The sequence below is a fragment of the Triticum dicoccoides genome, chromosome 5A (genome assembly GCF_002162155.2).
Source record: "Triticum dicoccoides isolate Atlit2015 ecotype Zavitan chromosome 5A, WEW_v2.0, whole genome shotgun sequence".
In the NCBI taxonomy this organism is placed as follows: domain Eukaryota; kingdom Viridiplantae; phylum Streptophyta; class Magnoliopsida; order Poales; family Poaceae; genus Triticum; species Triticum dicoccoides.
The window spans coordinates 56,890,356-56,898,811 of record NC_041388.1 but is presented as its reverse complement, the minus strand read 5'-3'; the positions used below and the strand labels follow the sequence as shown (position 1 = coordinate 56,898,811).

The 8,456-nt window shown below is 43.8% G+C and overlaps 1 long non-coding RNA gene across 14 annotated transcripts; it reads left to right on the top strand.

The window, feature by feature from the left end:
• The first annotated feature begins 2,964 nt into the window (after positions 1-2,964).
• On the top strand, positions 2,965-7,675 carry LOC119299276. 14 transcript variants are annotated; one of them, XR_005146120.1, is made up of 10 exons: positions 2,969-3,459; positions 3,832-3,877; positions 3,959-4,032; positions 4,488-4,562; positions 4,754-4,803; positions 4,975-5,030; positions 5,104-5,166; positions 5,880-6,393; positions 6,534-6,619; positions 7,185-7,675. It is a non-coding gene; the product is annotated as an uncharacterized LOC119299276 (long non-coding RNA). The 14 variants fall into 14 exon arrangements; XR_005146128.1 differs by having other exon boundaries at positions 2,965-3,294; positions 3,378-3,459; positions 3,965-4,032; positions 5,880-7,675; XR_005146116.1 differs by having other exon boundaries at positions 2,967-3,294; positions 3,378-3,459; positions 5,880-7,675.
• Positions 7,676-8,456: the final 781 nt, after the last annotated feature.

Sequence of the window (8,456 nt, the reverse complement as noted above, 5' to 3'; positions counted from 1 at the left end):
CTGCTGTCATATACAGTATGTGCCTGATTGTTTCCAGTTGATTTGTTGCACTCATCCTTGCTACTCTTTGCTGAAAGAAATGGCTTCTTAGAGCATCTCCAATAGCTGCCGAACGCGTCGTGCGCTAAAAACTACCTTGCCGCGCGTCCATCACCTGGTTTTGTGCGGCGGGCAACGCTGTCTCCAGCAGCCGTGCTAAAATGCAGCGCGCGCAGCTCCAGCAGCGTGCAAAAATGCAGCGCGCGCGACTCTCGCACAAACAACATATGCATTTTAAAACAGAAGCAAAAAGATTAAACACAAACAAAATAAATCAAAATAAATAGTTCAATTTCGTTATTACTACTCAAACAAACAATTTATCGTTCAATACAACAAATAGTGCAATAAACACAACAAATAGTTCAACAATACAATATCGAACGCACAAATCATGATGCTCTTTGTCGTTCATTCCATGTCCACCACTCCTTAATGAGATCCTTCTGAAGATCATAATGCGCTGCGGGACGTCGAATGGCATGATAGGAGGCAACAAAAAAACGGGCCACCCTTTCAACTCTCCGTCGCACTCGCACGGGATGTCCCAAGAGCTCATACACTGAGTAGACTATATCTTGGCCACACTCATTCTCGATGATCATGTTATGCATGATCACACAAGCGTGCATGATGTACCAAAGCATTTTTTGATCCCAAAATCTAGCCGGTCCTCTCACAATAGCAAATTGGACTTGTAAAATCCCAAAAGCTCTCTCCACATCTTTTCTAGCCGCCGCCTGAACATTGTGGAAATCAAGATTTTTCTTACCTTTCGGTTTTTTCAACGGCTTCACAAAGGTTTGCCACTTTGGATAGATGCCATCCGCTAGATAATAGCCATAGTTGTATGTACGGCCATTTGCTACAAACTGCACCGGTGGCAAATCACCATTTGCAATCTTATTCATCAGTGGTGACCGGTTGACAACATTGATGTCATTCAAAGATCCAGGCATTCCAAAGAATGCATCACAAATCCAAGTCTCTTGATCGGCCACCGCTTCAAGAATTATAGTGGAACCTTTTCTTTGGCCGTGGAATTGTCCATGCCATGCCTTTGGACAATTTTTCCAACTCCAATGCATGCAATCTATTGAGCCAAACATACTAGGAAAGTCGCGAGCTTTGTTCATCTCCAATAGACTTACGGCGTCTTCAGCATTAGGAGATCTCAAATACTCCTGGCCAAACACTTGCACAATTCCGACTGCGAAGCACTTGACACACATGATGGCTTGGCTCTCACCCATAGCCAAGTGATCATCAACTAAATCAGCCGGGATACTGTATGCCAACATACGCAAAGCGGCTGTCACCTTCTGAAAGGTGCTATGCCCGAGCTCTCCGACGGCATTCCTCCTTTGTTGAAAAATCGGTCATGGCTCGCTAGTTTCTCTGCAATGCGCCTGAACAACTCGGTGCTCATCCTAAACCGACGATGAAAATACGACTTGGGGTATGTGGGATTCTCCGCAAAATAATGCCTGATCAATCTGTTGTGGGCATCGATCTTATCCCTCCAAACTTTCTGCCGACCCATAACCGAACCACCGTGCTTTCGGTCTTTTATTGATGTGCATAGCTAGGATCATTGCAAGATCCTCCTCCTCTTCCATATCAAATTCTTCTTCGGAAGAATCATACGACGAACTCATCTATAATGTTCAATACTATGCTATAAAAACTACAATCAACATGCACCAAATTCATGAAGTTTGAGCAATATATACCTTGCAGGCGTTTTGTCGAACACCTTGCCGGCGCCGAGCGGTAGCGAGCGCCCGGGCGCTGTTCGGCGGAGGATGGACGCGCGCGAGGGGCGGCGGTAACTAGAGGGGGGCGGAGGAAGCCGCCGCGACGCGTGGATAGGCCGGGGAAGCGCCGGAACGGTCGCCGGATGTCGCTGGAGGGGGGGGGGTTGAGTTGCGAGCAAGCGCGCGGGAGCGGGCGCAGCAAATAAGCGGCGCACGATGGAGTTTCTGCCCGCGCGCCGAACTAGATATGCCGTGCACGCGGTTTTTGCGCGCTCGCTGAAATCACTATACCGGTTGCGCGCGCTAAAATGAGAATTTTGCGACGCGGTACTTGTTTAGCGCGGCTATTGGAGATGCTCTTAGGATAGTTATCCAGTCCAGGTCGCGCTCCTGGTTGTTTACCTCGGTCGGGATGGGTCGTCGTTGTGTGGTGAGAGGACCGCTCCTCCTCACACCTGCAGGGGAAGGTGAGATTGCTGTGGAGGTAGGACAACCCCACCGCTCGAGGTCCGCCAAGCTCATCGTCACGCCATGAACTGTCTCGGTCTCCTGCCTATCACCATCCACCGCCGCGGCCGATAGGGTTCGCGCTGTGAGAGAGGGGTGGAATCGTGGAAAAGGTGTTCGCCCGCCGTCTCTATTGCCATCGCCTTTCTGTCTCTCTCTCTCTCTCATTCTCGTTCGTGGCGGCAGCGAGCCCTGAATCGTCCGCCTCGGCCGAGTCCCCTCTGTCTCTCGCGACCAATTGAACATATAAATCACGCTAGCCAACCCGCCATTCCAACGCCATCACCGGTTGAAACTGGTCCTATACGCTCGATCTGCACTGCTGGCCATGGTCAGCGTACCTTCTGTCGACCTGGTGAAAATCCCGTCGCTCGTTCTTATGTACGTGGCATAATCGGGCTATAGCCACTGACGCATGGGCCAGACTTTTGCGCGGGCCAGCCTTGCAGCGACACAGTGTGTGTGTGTCTGTGTCCAGATAAAAGCAGGGGCGATTGATCGTGGGTTGCGAGCGTCGTTCGTGGGTTGGCAGGGCATTTTTTCACCGCCCTCGTTTGCACCCAGCGGCGACCCCTCCGCTTCAGCCGCAGCGGGCCCATCTATCGGTCTCGTGGTTGCGGGGCGCTTGTGGTCTTCTGGCCTCATAGGGTTGCGGGATTGACCGAGCCGATCGTGGGCGTCTTATCCACCAATCCCGCGTCCTTCTCGAGCCCCACATCCCTCCTCCCCATCAATCCCCCGTCCTACTCCAGCCATGCCTCGCCGCCACCTCTCCTTCCCCATTCATCCTCTCGATCCGCTGCCGCCGCCATATCTCTCCTCCCCACACATCCTCTCTCCTCGTCACATCTGGCCGGAGGAGAACATTGCGGCGGCATCTCCTGGCGATGGCAGTGAGGGCGGGTGAGGCTGCAAGGCGACGAGCCAAGGCGGCGGAGGATCCGGTTCGTATGCTGTTGTTGTTGCCGATGGACGGATGAGGCGCTCTCAGGTCACTCCCCACGGGCCTCCTTCGTCTCCCAAGTCTCAACCATGGCCGGCTCCAACCCCTCCTCTGTTGTTGTGCTCCTGTAGGAGAAGAAGAAGAAGAGTAGGCATGATCTCTGTATACATCCAGTGTATTTGGTTGGATTACTTTCGTTCTCTGAGAAATTTGGTGAGTCCAAGATTTAGTTTCCTTGTTGAATAGACAACATATAGGATGAGAATGTGTATGTTTGCTGATTTTGGTGGTTTGGACATGGATTTGAGGGTAGAGAAGGGACACAGGAAGAGTATTTGGTAGAGGGATGTGTCCAACACTATTGTATGAATTAAATACACACTACCTGTTTGATAAAATGCAAGTAGTATAATTCTCGTTGTACTTTGGTTTCACAATCTTTCTGTTGTTTTGTTCATGTAGCATCATTTTTTATTGCAGGCATTGATATATTTCCATTTGTGCTCATGCTAGGCGATATAAAGTCTTTAGTCTGCACATTATCTGATTTCCAGCTGCTCATTATCCCATCATTTTTTATTGCAGGCATTGAAAAATAAAAGAAATAAGAGACCCACGGTCTGTACTTAAGGTATGTTCTTCTTGCTCCTCCTCATGTGGTTTCATTCGTCGCCTAGGTTGCTGCTTACTATGGCTGCCCTTGTTCTGCAAGGTCTAGGATCTGCTAGGTTGGTGGATCTGCGAGCTTGCGGTTCCTGTTGTTGATCAACCGCTGCTTCGGTGGAGGTGTGTTCTGCTTGATTCTCCCCTTCTTTGTGTTTACCATGGTTGTTTGTGCTTTAAACTAGGGGAATGCTTGTATTACTTTATCTTGGCTACTTCTCCTTCAGAATCTATATATCTTGATTATTTTCTCCTCCCCGTTATATTACTTATGTGCAATTCTTCTCCTTGTATTCGTTGAGAGGGAGTGTCATAAGTAAAATAGGAGTCAGCTTATTGTCCTTTTTGGCCTCAGTTACATGAAGTAATGAACAAATGTGTGATGTCCCATGCCTGCAAGAAAGAGCTTCAGTCAGTTGCTTCGGTCTGTGCCTGTTCCTTTATGGCCAGTAGACTAAACTCTTTCGGCTCATAGATTCTTTGTGCTGGTACAGAATTTGGAGTTAACTAAAGTCGGATAATAATCGCATTATTCATGTATAGCATGACTAATCCAGGTTATTGCAAAAAACTTTCAGGTTTAATCAACCAAGTGAGTGCAGTAGCAAACCAGCTGTGCGGCTTATAGGAGCACTTGCGCCATCTTTGTAATGGTAAACACCATTCCCTTGATTGTTGATTAGTCATCTTCTCCTCATGATATGATACTGGAAGGATGTCATGATGGAACGGTATCTTTTTTGCATGTACAAAATTATTTTCTTAATTTAAATCCGATAACTGCCCAGTTTTGTTAGGACATGCCATACTGAGAATTTTCATGGTTGGATTTTGATGTTTCCAGGTTGCTTTATGTAGGTCTCCACAGGCTTGCCGTCAGAAGACATTTTAATGGTTTGTTATCTCCCTTTCCATTGTTTTCTATCACTTATGCCATTCAGATGACGTGTCTGACTCAGGAACTGTTTACTTTCACATGCTAAAGAGCAAACAATTGGATTTGTTGTACTGCATATCTCTTATTTTTTCGTTTGTGTGTTATATTAACTAGCTGTTCTGGTTAAGGTACTGCTGAATCTGTTCCCACCAGAGGCCTCTTGTGGGCACGATATATATGTAAGGTACTAAGTTGTGTTATACTTCTATTCCCTTCCAAAGGGTAAACACTGAGTCTGACCCATATCATTTTGACAGTGAGGAAAACACAAACACCCTTGTCACTACTGGAGAGGATGGCCTAAAATTCTGGGATTTAAGGTAGCATAAACTCTACTAGGAATTGTGCAATCAATTATTCAAATCTTTGTTGTCGACAAAACTACTCTTTGTCAGGCCATTTCTGATAGCATATATGGAGCTGTGTCGAGGCTTATGCTTTGTAACAGATCCATCCAAATTAAACAACTTAGTAAAGATCCAAATGGCAGTAAGATAAAGATGCATGGACTAATATCACCAGATACCTCGTTAGGCATGTTCTCATTTTGATATTTAAGATATAAAAGAACAATGCTTTGTAACAGATCTAAATTAAACAACTTAGTAAAGATCCAAATGGCAGTAAGATAAAGATGCATGGACTAATATCACCAGATGCCTTGTTAGGCATGTTCTCATTTTGATATTTAAGATATAAAAGAATAACTGTCATAGTGTTTTATTTATATTTGAACTTTACTAAAGATATGTTCAAATTTGTACCTGCAGTCAAATATCTATTGCCTGACATCTGCTTTCTACCTCTGGTTATTAAGTACATATGCATATAAAGTGTTCTCTCTATTGCTTCATTAAATTCTGGACTTTATGCCTGTTACTTAATGATGGACTCTATGTTGATAAAATTAATATTTTGGTGCACCACATACTGATAAGAAAAATATACTGAACAAATGTTTCTTCTACATTATCAATACTACATATATCTGCCATTGATTCTCATGTTGTGATGCCTTTTCTTTTACATGAAGTGAATTTGCACCTTGGGTGGGGTGACGAGGTTGCTGCGGCTAGGCTGCCGATTGGCCAAGCAAACCCTACTGTGTCTACACCTCTGCATGGGTACTTGCCGCTTTTGTAAACCTCACTGTCATAACTGGAATGAATTGCAAATAAAATTGTAAGTTTCCTCGCGTATTCTCACTTCATTTGAAGCACTTTCCACATCTGATAGCCCAGGTGGGATATAAATGGAACTTTCACTTAGATAGTTGCATTCTAAAATACGTCTATATACATCCATATGTAGTCCAAATAGTAATCTCTAAAAACACTTATATTTAGGAACGGAGGGAGTAATTCTCTGACAAGTTCCTATTGATTACATGTACGTATGGTTTATTTTCTACAGTTGGAAAAGGTCCTAAAATATCGTCGACATGGTTTATGTATGGTCAGCAAAGGCCTTAAGCATGTCTTCTGCAAGTTTTTGTTAGTTATCACTTCATAGCTTGGTCAAACTTTTTGGCCGGTGACAAGTTATAGGTAAGGTCTCCATCCTCTCCTTTATTTCTTTGGATCACTACAGTTCTTATAGCTTTCCGAATCATGCATGCCATGGTGCAAACTCAAATATGTAAATAATGCGTTTCCTTTTTTTTGCTTGTCACTCTTGCTCTTATCAGGCAAAGAAACATATAAAGAACTAATTATTGTGGTGGATCTTGCATTTCTGATTATCCATTATCCATTACTTCTAAAACAGCAGCAGGTGGGTGAATGATTGGCTACCAACAGTTCCATATACTTCATCAGCTTTGTGATAGTAAGCATAGTAACATGTTCAAATATATGTCCCAGGCGAACCAGCTGCTTAAGTACCATTCTTATATTTAGCTTCGTGCTTATAATTCTTTTGTGCCATCTATGATGAACTCCACACAGCCTTATGTTTAGATGTGGCATGCTCCATGCTATGAACATTGTAATCCTCTATCATTAGCTTTCTTTTCTTATACTACATATGTATAATGATCATCAATATATACCCACATAATACTTGGTTATAGTTAGCATCTTGCGCCATGGGCGCAACGGGTCATCTAGACACAACAAAAGCGCCAAATCATCAACCTAGACAACAATATTAATGTTCGTAGACTGCGAAAGATCATCCAGAACACCACCACATCTAATCACTAGTATGTCTGTCACATGATAGAAACATTTGCTACAGACGGCAAAAGGATGGTAATCCTTTGCAATTACTTTGTTTTGTTTCATACAATGACATCGTATAAAATGATATACTAACTAACCTTTACTTTCATTTTCAGTATTTTGGGGTTCCCTTTTCTAAGAGCTCCCTTTTCTCACACATGGATGCTGACCATGGTGAACTGCCAATCACTACTGGAGACGGAACTACCGCTGTCACAGCCTGCTTTATCATGGGTGTTGACAAAAGGGCCACCATCACTAGAGGCTGGAGTGACTTCTTTCGTCAGGCGCACATGGAGAAAGGTCAAGCATATGCTTTCGACTTTAAATGCACTTCCAAGAGACTGCGCCTGATCGTCTACTCAATATAAACAAGTTGCAAGAGCCCCTTGTTATATAACTTAGCATTAGTAGAGATGCCTACTAAGACTTCTATGTTTATCATTTGTCTATTGCATGTTCTCTGCTCATTGCAGGTATGCAAGCTCTGCCTTTTGAAACTCTTGGTGTAAAGAAAAATTATTGTTGTTTGCCCTATCAAGAATATTAGCTCGAATAAGTCCAGATGTATGCCAACTGAAAAGGTTATTATGCGTTTATTTTCATATGTTTCGTTTTGTACCTACATATTTCAATGCACACTCTTTCAATACTTGGCTGCCGCTCGGCCTTTGCGGCATGGGCGCAACGGGTCATCTAGTTTGATAAAATGACACATCTTTCCTTGAAGTTTGATCTAGCGACACACTTTTCCTTTTAATTTTTTTCACAATTAATACCATGATATATTTATAGTTGTCAGTTATACATGGTAGTACATGAGCTGACTACACAAATTACATAATAAAGTCTAAAAAACTAGCAAATCTTTGAGATTTTCAAACTCTTTCTTCTTTCTTGTACTTCTCTCAAGGCAGCCGCAGAAAATAATAAAAGTATCAAGCCACAGGCATGTAAATACCAACGAGGGTTCTCTTCCATAATTTTAATTTGGGCTGGCTACAATACACGCACGTAGCTATTAACGTAATCAACCAACATCGGAAAGAGTACCAACACCGGTATTCTAGGACAAAAAACCGAACAGCTAGGTCGACGCTGCTGGGAGTCGAGAGTATGAATCATCATTGTCGAGGGCATAGCAGCTGAGATAGATATTGTGAGGACAATCCTCCTCGTGGTGACCAAGAGGAAAAAAGTCCAAAATCGATTCGACGAAACAAGATCTGAAGGATCATACCTAGATAAAATAAATCTTCCAACACTACCATTAAGGTCGAGAAGGGGATCACGTCGTCGAACGAAGGCCCAAAGATTATTTATTGTAGACGATGCCATCTCCAATGAAGAAGAAGATGGCTACTAAAACCCTCAACTAATCTAAATGA